The following is a 14,119-nucleotide window of genomic DNA, read 5'->3' on the forward strand; positions in this document are numbered from 1 at the left end:
TTCAGTTAGTATTTCTTGAGGGAGTGAATGTCACACAGGGCACTGTTTACCACAAATGGGGCAGAATTTGATGCAGATGATGATTCATCTAAGCTTCAAAAAGAAATTTTACAACCAATTGGAATGCTTTGTAGCTTCTTCACTGGCTATTTGGTTTTGTTTATTTTTTTGATTGAGGATCAAACATAACACTGTATTGTTTGCTTTTTCCTGCAAAACACTACAAAACAAGGGTGTACCGTCCTCTTTTGACAGTTGGAGCTCTCCAGAGGACACAGTTCTCCATACTGACTATTTGGTGCTATCTCATGGACCAGACTAACAGCAGAACAGATGATTTTCTCTCCTCATACAAGCCTGTACCCTGCTTTACAAGTCTGTCACTTCAGCAGCAGACCCAGCTTCACTTTAAGATTTGTTAGCTCATTTATAAAATCACTTGTATTAAAACGTCTGCTTTCAAAGTTTTGATCTGACACATTTCCTGCTTGGCTTGTGGAGTTTGTGATTTTTAAATATCTTCTTATGGCATCAATTCTACAGTTTCATCTGTAGTGAGATTAATCTTAAAGTTTCTGCTTCAAGAAACTCTGAATTCTTTCTCCTAAAACGCATCCTTAGAGTAAAAGAAACTGAAGTTCTGACTGATCCCTACTGGATTTGATATGTTTCACCCAAATGGAAGGAAATATTTACTTCATTTTATAGACTAGCAAAACCAGAGGTATTTCTGCTTCATGGTAGGAGACTGGCCCAAAACCAGGCAGCCCTTAGTTTGTCTGTGTTTGGAGGCCAAGCTAAATCTAAGGTGCTCCACAAGCTTGACAAGCTGATTTTGGGAATAATTACAGAAAACGGATGTGTCTCCTGACAGGCTCTCTCCCATAGCAAATGTTTGGTACATTTAGCAAACGTGAGACTATTCCTCTCTTCTCGTGCCAGCAACAGGCATGCGAGCTGGCGCCAGCAGAGCAGGTTTCTCCACGGAGTGCAGCGTAGTCTCTTGGAGAGGTCCCAGCTGGAGAGTCGAAGCAAGACGTCTCTGGTAGCGCTGCGTCCGAGCGAGGCATGGCCAAGGCACAGCGCTGCAGCCCGGTTTGCCTCTGTTCGGAGAGCTGCCGGGCAGCGCAGCGCTGGTCTTAGTGGCTCCGCACCTGCCCTCCCCGTAGCACAGCTGTCTGGTGAGCACGGAACAGACACGTTACATCGACTCTCCTCTGTTTCATGCTGCTTCCAAGTCTTATCTATGAATAAGGAAACCTGCCGTTGCACTGCAGTGTCAGTAAATACTGTGACGTGCAACCGGTGGACAAGCTGAGTGCATGATTAGGTATAAGAAGGGGAATAGCTGTGAGATGATGTATTAGAAAAAAAATGGAGGTTCAAATTTTGTGAGGAGTCAGGAAGTCCTGGTCTGGGATAATAACTAATGACGAAATATTTTTCCAGAAGAAAATTTTGAATTTGCAGAGATGGTTATTTGAGTTACAGAGTGAAATCCTGGCTCATTTGGTATAAAATAGAGATTTACCTGGAGCTACATGTCCAGGCAGCCATGGGACCCTGAGCGCATCCTCCCCGCTGCTGGAGGTCTGGCTGCCGGGGCTCAGGGCCCACTCGTGGCCGTGGGGAGCACTCCCGGGCAGCGCAGCGGGGTGGCCACCACCAGACCGAGCCCTGGCCCTCGGGAGCTGCTTCAGCTGAGGCTCTTGTCCTTTGGCCCTGCCTAAGGTATGGCCACGGGCCCCCAGATCTTCACCTGCGCCCGGACCCGCTGGCTCGCACTTGCAGCCCCCTTGGCTCCCCAGCCCTCGGGGAGCAGCCGGCCCTGGCTGTTCCCTGGCACACAGCCAGCATGACTTCTGACACCTTCAGTGAATTGCTCATGAATCCCGTAAATGAAGAAGTGTTTCCCAAAGGATTATGACAAAGAGTTCCCAATAGTTTATGTATTTGAGAAAACCCTTAGCTTAATTCACAGATAAGACGAAAATGCTAAATTCTGCCAGTAAATTATTCATTTGTTTCTTGTAACAGCTGGTTCTGCATGGGAAAAGAAACACAGAAGAAATACAAGTCCCAGAGAGGCAGTCTAGTCCAGCAACAGCGCCCTCCGCTAAGAAATGTAGACCTAGAAACTTTATATAGACTAAATCAATTATTTCATTCAAGCTGGTGAATGTTTAACAGTGAAAAATACCAACCTACTCATTGCAATTATACAGTGAACCATTAAAACATTCACAGAGCACTTGTCTCACTTAAACAAACAGCTCTTCTACTCTTCCTGGTGTTCGCAGGTACCAGACCATCAGCCCTTCCTCCCAGGCACCCATGGGTGAAACCCGTGTGCTTCCCACGGCAGGGGCTGTCCTTTGGAGGAGTTCCACTTGTGCGGTGGTGGCTAACAGAGAAAGGAGCCCAGCTTTGTAAGATGTGGCCGAACACGGTATTTGCTAGAGCAACGGCTGCTAAATATTTGATTATCTCAAATGAACACCGCCCAGCAGCTGGGACTGGCATTGTGCTATGGGCTCGGAAATGCAAATCATTCACTATGAAAATATTGTTATCAGCTTCTTAGGAATGGCTGCGTTAAATAAACCACGTGTGAACATCACTCCCAGCCCTAGTGTTATCGTACCAGCCCAGAGCTGCTGTAGCTGGGAGAGAGGAGAGTGGACTGCCTGGAAGGAAAGGCTATGTGTAACTTTGGGAGGGTGACCAGGTTAATGGAAGAATTAAATTCCTCGGGGTTTGGCAATTGAATTGCATTTGTGAGTAGTAACAGGATTTATCTTCTTCCAGAACGTGACAATTCTTTTCCTCTTTTTACTGTCTTTATTTTGCATTCATGAGAGTTGTACTGGCTGGAACAGACCAGGAGCAGAAGGAAGAAAGTGTTCAAGTTCTTTTACTTCAAATTACAGGCTTTTTCTCTGTCTGCCTTTCCTTAAAGGACGGCTACAAGCTGTTTGGTTAGGAGCTGATCTTACACTGTAAAACTGCCCATGGAGGCACTGTTAGAGTGTAGTGGACTCCCAACTCTGCTAGCAACACAAAGGAAAACAAATTTGATTCGTGCTTATGTCTCTACATTGCTCTGGCTGATATAATCTAGACTAAAGAGTATATGTAAATATTTTTGTTTTTCCCTTATAGTTCTCTTGATCACAGTAATTTTGTAGAGATTGATTTTTTTCTTTTTTTTTGGAAGCCTGTTGGAAAATATCTTTGTCCCAGGAGCTACAGTGAATCTGCCAGTGTTGCCCATTTTGGTGCCACTCAACCTCATCTACCACCAAGCTGCTTTTTTGTGGCTGCTTATTGTTTTCCTGAAGTTTAGGAGCCCAGAGTGACCCTACTGTACGTGACAGTACAGGCAGCGGATCTTCTCAGTAACTCTTTAGATGTTCAGGACACATTAATCTCAAGGATCACGCTCCAGCCATTTGTGCCTGCGCAGTAAATTGGGTTTGGACATACTGGGATTGGCAGATCTGGGACAGCAAAGTGTATAATGGCACCACAGGATTCATTGAGAGAAAATTCTCTTAAGTAAGTCATTTAAATCTGTCCTTTTTCATTACTACTTGTTTATGCAAATGTTGTATGTCTGTGGAGAAAAATAAGCCAACTCAAGATTTTATGTTTGTGCTTTTCAGTTAAGCAAGAGAGCACTTTGAATCCACTTCTGCAAGACCTCCACCACAATCTCCTCTGGATTGAATAGTTTCAGTTTTTCTAAGAACTAATGAAAGCTCAAAAAACAGAGAGAGGAAAAAAAAAAAAGGTGATTTTCCAAGTAGAAACCTGTATGCAATTTCTGACTAGAAACCTATATGCAGTTTGGGTCGATGCCTGAAAATAACCGCAATTCCATTTTCTTTTTCCTTCAAGAGGCCGTCTTTAAAGCGTGGTCTAATCTCGCCTGGCACCCAAGAGCAAACAGTACTGTGTGCTTCACGTCCTGTTGGACAACTCTGAAAGACGGCAGTACAGTTGCAATTTTGGAAACGACTTGCAGTCCCTTCTGGGACCTCTCTACAGCGGGGTGGAGAATAGTTGGCTCTGCTTTGAAGCTAACACTGTTCACTGCGCTGCTGCCTTGCATTTGTGTAGTAATTTATGGTGACATTCACACTGACTTCTCTGAATTATTACACGAGGTACAGAATGACAGTTAATCAGGTGTAGGGTCTGGCAAGACCTTTTTAGCCGTGTCAGCAAACGCTGCTGAAATCAGGTTTATTGACAGAGTGCTAGAGTGACTTCTGAGGAAATACACGTGTGCTAAAGTCCATCTTTGCTAAATACTCCGATTTTGACAGACAGCAAACATCCCATAGCATGGACGCAGTTATACCAGCTACAGGTGATCATAAAAGAACAGTTCAGTTTAATAAAATACACGATACCAGTTTAATTATCTTATGCCGATACGATTGCATCTGCAGCAGCGTAACTCTGTAAACAGTCACGCCTTTTGCAGGCGCACGAGCCGAGAGAAGTAGCACAGCACTGTTATCAAGAAGTCTTTGCTAAACAAGATACGGCCAGGAGTTCGAGCACTTCCTGAATTTAACCACTCCTCTAATAAAGTGATTTTACAGAAGAGAGAACATGAAAATTGATGCAATTAGCAATTGCATCTTTGGCTATCTGCCCAGAAATAAACTGTGAATCGACAGCCGGATGAATGATTGCCGTCCATGTAAAGTCAGAACACCTATGGATGCTCTTTTAAAACACCTCCAGAAGGGAGTGGTACCTCTGGGTCGGGGTCTGAGCCCAACCAGCACACGTCCCCAAAGGGGACAGAGATGGCACACCTGCCCCTGAGCTCTGACGTTCCAGACACATCCTCCTCTGCGCTATGCTACGCACCAGCTTCTTCCCTCCTGCGGCCATTCCTTTTGGCTTTATTTTCAAAAGAACAGTATCTACCTTTGGGCCTCCAAGCTGCCCAATGGCATGGGAAATGATGGGCAGAGAGGGGATTTCTCTGCAAAACTGTTTGCTGACTCTCCTGCCTGTCCCTTGGGAAGAGCAAGGCTACGCGTGCAATACGTGGCACTAGTCATGTCACTCCTTCCATTCAGCAAACAGAAGGATAACATACCTTTCAAAAGCATGCGTTAAACCTGTCCCTCTTCATCTAATTATCAGATGCACTCTGTTTTAATGGAGAGCATGCAGCTGGTTCCCATCTGCTCAGCTGTGGCTCACTTTTTTATGTTGTTGTTTGGGCTTTTTTTTCCTGCGTTGGCTTAAATTGAGAATGAGGTTTCATGAAATGGGTGCTGTCAGAAGGAGCCGCCCTGGTCTGCTCCCAGCCACACACCGCACACTCCCATCAGCATCCTTGTTGACATCTCTTCTGCTCGTCGGACCTCTCAGCAATGCCCTTCACCTTATCAAGCAGGCAGAAAACTATTCACTTCCTAGCCGCTGGGTTAGTTCTCTGCCAGCTTAGAGAGCTGGCCTGGTTCACCGAGGGCTCAGGAAGGCACTGGCAGCAGCAGGACCACGCTGCGGGAGCGGGGAAGGGAGGATGGGAGCAGGCTGTCCTTTCGGAGACAGCTTGCAGTTAGAGCCATGAGCTAATGCCAAATAGCGGTGGTCGCGCTCCACCACGGCTTCCAGCTGCATTCTCCTGCCCTTTCCCGTGCACTGAATCCAGCAATGGAGCGGCTTCGGGGTGAGTTGATTCAGCTGGCTGATCTGGCTGAAAACTACTCATTTTTATGGCATGGTTAGTTTGCCGCTCTTATCAGCCAGATGAACAGATTAGCCCTGCGGCCACACAGCCACTAGATGCAATATAGGGAAAGCAACGCGAACGGGAAAAATGGACAGCAACTAGCTTGTAGGTCAGCTCAGCTATAATACCAAACTGCACCCTAAGAAGTAGCTACACCGATCCAGGCACCCCGCTGTTACTGGAATAGTCAGATCACTAGAGAGTTTGCCTCCCTACCCGTGCTCTTCTGCTCTAATGAACCTATTTTCAGTGCAGGAAGTGTATTTTTATCATCTCCCTTATTCTGTGTGAGTAGAATTGCACTCCAGTAGGCAATTTCAACCTCTTCTGATTTGTGGACTGCTAGTGAAGAGGCAGATCCTACGCAGCGGGACTAAATCTATTGACTTCCATTCCTTTGTGGCTTTTGTGGACCTTGGAAATTGTTCACAGTGGCAACAACCCTAGACTGAAATCCGCTGCGCAGCAGAACTGCTGAGAATCACACAGGTCTCATCAGACTGGCAATAGTGTTTTGACATCATTTTCTTCTCTCATTTTTTTTCTTTCTCGTCAAGGATAATAAAATCAGAGCAGCTTATGGTGCGTGAAGCCGATGAACAAAGGTGGAAACTTTGAGCTAAAACCTCCTCACTCCGGTTTCCTAATGGAGAGCACAGGAGAGATTACTGAGACAGAACTTCCCAGTCTTTCTATCCGTGAGTAGGCTGTCCTCACTGGAGATAAGCAGTAACATCCTTTCTTACAGAAGTAATGCAAGATCCTTTGTCAGTACAATTGTCAGGGTGAAGGGCTGCAAGGAGAGGGGTGTGAATGAGGGCGATGGCAAAGGGGGTGGCCAGGAGGAGCGAGCTCCTTAAGCTGCCAAACCCTCATTTTTCATCAAGCCAGAGTTCAAGACTGGTCCGTTTAGTACATTCATAATCTGACTCAGCCCCTTTGGCTTAAAATGTCTATGGTTTATTTACACACCTTCTGGTCTGTATCTTGCTGATGCTTGAGAGGAATTGCTGCCGAACAGGTCATATGTTTTTCCTCTAAAATACAGGGAGACGTGAATCCTCTTCCTTTCACATGCTTTGCTGCAAGATAATGAAATCTTTGCATGAGGAGGGGAATGACATATTAACATGTAATTTAAAGTAGTCATGGAGTCATCTGCTGGGGACCTCATCGTGTACCTCATGTAAAACAGGGTCCGGGATGGCTGGCATGTGAGAGAGTTTCATCAAGGAAAAACAGGGCAAGATATAGAAAAGAAGTTATCAAAGGAAGAGCTTAACCAAGGTGATTACATCTCACCAGCCAGATTTCTGAACCGTATTCCCAGGAGAGAAATATCTGAATGCCTGATTCAGTGGTGATGCGCTCCTACACACCAGTCCTAAAATAGCAGAGGTTAACAACACTCAACATGTCAGCACTAGGCCCCCGAGATGAAATGCTGTCATGATGAAAGGAGCAATTCTCTTGCTTCCTTCCGTCTGCAGAATCTGTATAAGCTGGCCTCCACTTAAGGAGCCTTACCACTGCAATTATGTGAGTTAAGAGCTGGGCCTTTTGCTGACATAGTTATGCTGATAAAAGCCGTCGTTTAGCTGTAGCTGTACCGACATAGGCAGGAAGAGTGCGTCTTTAACCTCATTGGGATACTCACAGCAAAAAAAATAATCTCTCTAGTATAGACAAGCCCTTAGGCTCAAAAATATGTGAATGTAACATCTTCTTTTGTGTGTTGCTTTTATTACAGGCCTCCACAGAGTGCCCGTCATTGTAATCGTTGAGTAGCCTTTCTATAACAGCAAAACAACAATATTTTCCAGCTAGAGAACAGGCTCTGATATTCGCAACAGCAACTGAAATTTCAATCCAGATCAAAACCCGGGGAAGGAAATTCCTTGCCATCCCGAAAGTCACTAGTAGTGTGCCCAGCACCTCCCAGTAACCTGTTAGCCACGACAGACAGTCGGTTCTTGCTAATCCTCTCTATTCAAAGAGAGGGCAGTAGCAATCTTTGCTGGATGAACCTTATCGCTGTGGTGCGAAATGCCGCATTCAGGTCAGTGGGTATTCATTCCCACCCCCTCACTACGTTTTGTGTACAAAATGTGGTTATCTCACCGTTGATCACTTTAACAGAATAATCCTGTCTGCAGGCTTTAGTGGTCATGTCAGGAAGGGGCTGGTCCTGATTAGGACTCCCAAATCCCACAAAAATATGTAAGAGTATCCAATACAACTGGTGTGATGAAAATAATACTTATTTAGAGGCAAATAATTTAAGGGACTACAAAATATCTAATAATTTTGATCATTTTAACAGTCACCTAGGAGTCAGGAGAAAAATCCTTCAGGAGGACTGGAAAGTCCTGAAGATCTGAAGAAAATTTCTCTAACCACAAGTGGAAGAGAGGAGATGTCAGCTTTAGCATCACATTCATTGCAAAAGGATCCAAGTTTTCAATTAATTTTCTTTTTTGAAAGAGCTTGTTTTCCTCAACTTGTAAAATACATTAGAGGGAAAACATCTGTTTTGAAAGAAAAGTTCTTCTTTTTTCCCCAGGGACACATTGCAAGATCTTGCCTTCTAATGCCTTGCAGGAGTTAGTTTGATGATTCCTTCTGACACCCTAAAGCTCCAAGACTCTACAAAGAGGTAGTGAAAGGATTAAATAAATTACTCGGTCACTGTGGAAAATCATAGTCAGGGAGTCAGAACACCAGGAGCCTGAGGTTTCCGTGGCTATTGTATGAGACAGACAGCTTCATCTTGTCACCCGTGTAGGATTGCAATACGATTTTCTTTTCTTCTTTGAACAAAGGGGCTCATGGCCAATGATTTACCGGTCTCACTTCTAGAAGTGTGGAAGCCACTTAGTTGTCACAAAGCCTCAGACAAAGGTAGACAAAAGCTCTGCAAAAAGTCTCAGCCGTCCGTATTTAGAATGGAGGCTGCTCAGTATCTGAAGAACTGAGCTCTTAGTTATCAAGGGATATAGTGAAGTCTTGAATAATCTGCAGACTATTAGAGGATAAATAAAGGCTCTGGCTGGGAAGTTACTGAATGTTCAAGGATTTCCAGTGTCCTGTTTCCTAGGTGCCATTAAAAAACCACAACCATAAATTCCGCAGCAACTCAGCTCCCCCTGTGATACCATTATGTATACATGGCTGGACACAAAAAATGCGCCACTTCTTTCCTAACAGCGTCTTGCTACACGCTGTAGCATGTAAATCCATCTCTGTCTGTTGACACAAGTCACCCTTCTTCAGCATCGCTTTATTTAAACAACCGTACGGGGTGTGTGTATTTGTAGGTAGAAGAAACCAGCTCCCCCAGAAGAAACCAGCTCCCCCAGTCAGCTCCTCGTCCTGCTAACGCTGCCAGTGCCGGCAGCACAGCCAACAGCCGAGCGCCCTGGCAAAGTGGGGGAGCCCGAGGGGTTCCACGGGGTCGGCAGGGAATCACAGAATCACAGAATCAGTACGGTTGGAAAAGACCTGTAAGATCATCGAGTCCAACCTGGGGAAAAAAAAAAAAAAAACAAAAAAAAAAAAAAAAAAAAAAACAAAAAACCACCACACAAAACCCACGCCACACAACAACAATAACAAGCCACAACCCACCCAACACCACACAGCACCATGTCCATCAAGCTACATCCCACAATGCCACATCCACACGCTCCTTGAATACCTCCAGGGAGGGTGACTCTACCACCTCCCTGGGCAGCCTATTCCAGTGTTTCACCACTCTCTCAGTGAAGAACTTTTTCCTAATGTCTAGCCTGAACCTCCCCTGTCGCAACTTGAGGCCATTTCCTCTTGTCCTGTCACTGGTCACTTGGGAGAAGAGACCAACACCCACCTCTCTGCAGCCCCCTTTCAGGTAGTTGTAGAGAGCGATGAGGTCTCCCCTCAGCCTCCTCTTCTCCAGACTGAACAACCCCAGCTCCCTCAGCCGCTCCTCATAAGACTTGTGCTCCAGACCCCTCACCAGCTTCGTCGCCCTTCTCTGGACACGCTCCAGCACCTCAATGTCCTTCTTGTAGTGAGGGGCCCAAAACTGAACACAGTATTCGAGGTGCGGCCTCACCAGAGCCGAGTACAGAGGCATGATCACCTCCCTGCTCCTGCTGGCCACACCATTTCTGATACAAGCCAGGATGCCGTTGGCCTTCTTGGCCACCTGGGCACACTGCTGGCTCATATTCAGCCGGCTGTCGATCAACACCCCCAGGTCCTTTTCTGCGGGGGAACTTTCCAGCCACTCATCCCCAAGCCTGTAGCGTTGCCTGGGGTTGTTGTGGCCGAAGTGTAGAACCCGGCACTTGGCCTTATTGAACTTCATCCGGTTGGCCTCAGCCCATCGATCCAGCCAGGATGGGCCTGCACCCGCAGCACCGTGCCTGGGCACTGAGCCTGCTCCCCGGCTCCCTCCCGAGCTTCCCGTGTGACTGGAGGCCGCTTGCTTTCCTTTCTGGGTGCCTCCGATGAAACATCCCTGCTTGGGAGCTGGGTGCAGCCAGCGCTCAGAGACACGGCCGAGCCCGTCCCGCGGCGTGCGCGTTTCCATCCCAGCAGCTTTGTCTGATGCCAGATCGTTCCTCGCATTGCCTAACTGTCCTGTCACCTTTGGTAACAGCCGTGTTTGGCAGCTGACCATTTCCTCGCGGACTGGTGAGCTCACCGCTCTTCAAACCTGTGTCAGAGAAGTTTACGTGTCACTTAGGAGCAGGCTGTTCTTCACCCACACTACAACGGCCCTATCTGCACTACAAACCAAACAAAATCAACTTGCTTACAACGCTGCGGCCACTTTGCACTGTTTAGTCCTGTCGAGGATGCAGAAGGGACCCGGAGCTCGGGATGATCCGCTCGGCTCTGCGAGGCAGGAGGGTGCTGCCCCTCAGCCTGGCTGGTCCCCACGACAGACCCCGCCGAGTCAGGGCTCAGCCCCGCAGGACTTCAAGCAACTACGACAGCAAACTGGGCACTCGTGAGACTTTTTCTGAAACTTTTCCTCGTCCTTTTTATGTAGCTGGTGCTTCCTGGATTCATATTGTTCGAGCTGTCTTATTTGGTTGCAGAAAATTGAATTGGATGGACCACTGGTAATGTCAGCACACCAGACAGCAGGCCCAGTGACTAAAGGGAAGGGACGGGAAGGGGGAAAGCAGAACCAGAACAGCCAGGCTCCCCTTCTTGCTCTGCCACTCGCTGGCTTTCGCATAACTGCGGGCAGGTCGCTCAACCTTCCCATGTTTTAGTAAAACAGAGACACATCCCTGGAAAATGGATCCAGGTCCTCAACAGAAGGAAGTCCACAGAGTGAAATGCAGGGTTTACGCCTAAATGTTTATTGTTCAGATTTTAGAAAAGAATTGGCTTTACTGCAGCACCCACAGTTTCAGGGCTGTCCTTAACAGAGACCCAGCCGAGACCCCATCTCCAGTACTGTGACGGTGTGTAGTGCTAGCACAGTTCCACAGTCATTCACTTCTCTCTGTTCGCTCTAGATTAATAAATCACCGTTTCTTAAACAGTCCTGCTTTTATGGGAAATCTTGGCCTGCTTAGTGTGTTTTCAAATATATGTGGCCACATCCAGTTAAGGACAAAAATAGGTTTCATATGTTGGATAATACATTCCTGGACTTGCCCCAGGCAAGAGCTCAGTTTATAACTGTATGTGAACAACATCCAGCAAAACTGCCCAAAGGGAAGGTTTGCTGATCTGTTGTCACTATGTAGGGATCACTGGTAGCACGTAGTCGAGTGCTAGGTAAAAGTCAGGCCACATTGCAAAGGCTGATAAAATTACCTTTGTGTTATCAAACTGCGTAAAATTACCCAGTTTGTCTAACCTTGAATTCCTCCTGGTTTCTGGGGAGTTTCTGTCCCAAATTCCTTGAACTATATACTAAGATGATTGCTATAATATTTTATTTTGGTTGTGTGCACACGAAATAGGGCGGACTGGTAATACACCAGAGACTGTGTAGAGCAGCAGCTGTTACATTTTCAAAGAGCATTACTGAGCTTTTTATAGTTGGCTGCAGTTGACATCACGGCTAAATAGAGTCTCACTCTAAAATATATTCCACCCAGCCTATGCAGCCTTAAAGCCATGCATTGCTGGGAGGGGAGAGGGTCACAGGAAGCGATGCAATGCCAGCGTGGAAGTAAAAGCACGGGGATGTGTTTTCTTCTTTTTCCTGCATCCATTAGAAATGCTCTTGAAAGACTTCTTCAGGAAGAGCAGCTGCCTCTGGGGAAGAATGACAGGGTGAAACCTCTCATCTCGGGGCCCAGCACTCAAATCTGGCCCAGGTCAGCACTGACCGACAGCTGTAGTGACGTGGCGAGGAGGTGGCTCTCTTGGTGCCTCACAGATGACTGTCCAGCCCAAAGGAGGCTACGTGCTTGTCCACTGTTACCACCGGTGCCATCGTGATGCTGCTGGAACCTGGGTAAAAGCAGCTGCGCAGTAAAAACCACTGGTGAGGAGCATCACACACCCAAGCCCCTTTATGCACCGGACCAGCAGCTTCAAGAGCTTTTGGGAGAGTGCTGTGCACCGTACTGACTATTAAGAAAATAACGAAGCCGAGTTTGGGGGAAGCTTATCTAGAACTCGAGAGTATTGAGGCTAATGGTCCCTAAGGCTGACATCTGCTGCAGCACAGACCTCCTGAACAAAAGCTCTGCATTGCTTTAAATCCTCCCAGCATGGCACACCACTGCCCGGAGGACCTTCTGCAGTAGCACGAGGGAGAACGGTTTGGGAACAAGTCCCATAAATGTGAAGACGGGGATTCACCACACCGATTCAGAGCAACTCCTGCCTGTACTCTGCAATCTCTGTAGCTAACGCAAGGGGATTAGGGACTAAGGAAAGAGTTTGGGCTAGGATGACCCTCCACACTGCAATACTCCATGAACTCACCTGGGCTACTATAGCACATAAGAAGCCACATACTTCCCCTGCCTGCTAGAGAGATATGCCATGGGATACATGATGTGCTTCTTCCCTATGCCTGCCTGGCATTTCTGTCCAGCTAGCAATGATGCCAGCTGGTGGATCTGAAATTACACATACTAATCAAGTATTTTGCCCCAAAGTATCCAAATTGTTGCCCAGGTTCTTTCCAGGCTCCCTTTTCTCTTTCCATCATCACATCTGTCAGCTGACAACAGAAGTGATGATACAAGAATAGGAGCAGCCGCTGTGACTGCTGCATGTAACTCGTTCTCTTCCACGTGGGATATTTGGAAGACACTTTTGGTTCAATTTCTTTCAAGGGTGCTGCTCAGGGGACTGCCCCTGTGATACAAGACACGCAAACTAAGATACAATAAAATAGGGGAGGCTGAAACGCTGCTGAATAAAGGTTTAGAGCAGAGGTTTCACCAGTGCTGACTGTATGAGGTCTAGCCCCCAAAACTTCTAAATCCGCCCTGTGCTTGCGTGTGTCTGAATATCTGTACTACTATATTGCTGGACATACTCCATGTGAATGGCGTGGGTTTCCTGGGGCACCCTTCACAACTTTACACGCACTGCACCTCCCATATGGGTCTGTGACTGAAGACCGTTTGGTTTTCAGCTATGGTTTCTTCTGAGATCCTAAAAGACCTCACAGGAAAATGTTGATGTCTTACTCTTTCCCTGGCCTGCTCTGTTTCACCTTGCAGGGACCCACCGTCCTGGCAAGAAGTCCATTTAAAAGGCCAAGCCGGGGACGTCTAGCCTACCTTCACCAGGAAAGGCTGCGAAATGTGAGGAGACGGTGCATCACCACAGTCTGAGAGCCTTTCCTGGGCGTTGGTTAGATGGTGTGCCAAAAATGTCATGGGCGAGAGTTACTGGTACAGCCCCTTTCACAGTCTGCCACTATTTCCTGTCTCAAGGGTGCAACAGCACAATTTGACCTTAGAACTGCACGGAGACAAGCCTCCTCTATGCTGGAAAATGCATCATCCTCGTAGCCAAGTGCATCGGCACGTACCCAGCGCAGCAGCCAGGAATGATCAGCACTGCCTTCCCCCCTCCCAAATGTCAAACGAATTTCTGCTTAAACACGTGACACCGGCAAACACAGAAGTCTTCTCCAGCCTCACCCCGAGGTTGTTGCTGCCCTCTTTATGCTGTGCTCCCACCTGGCACGACAGGAGGGGACCAGCGGAGAGTGTCACACCTTCTCCCCACCGAGGCACACGCAGCCCCGGTACTTCATGCAGGGCAACTGAAAGCGGTGCCCTACAGCATCCCCACATTACCAGCACCGCCCTCCACTTCTTGGCACTACAATAAAACCACAGTTCTAACAGCAAAATCTCTGCTTTTACAAGC

Source organism: Gavia stellata, chromosome 2 (assembly GCF_030936135.1).
Source record: "Gavia stellata isolate bGavSte3 chromosome 2, bGavSte3.hap2, whole genome shotgun sequence".
Lineage (NCBI taxonomy): Eukaryota > Metazoa > Chordata > Aves > Gaviiformes > Gaviidae > Gavia > Gavia stellata.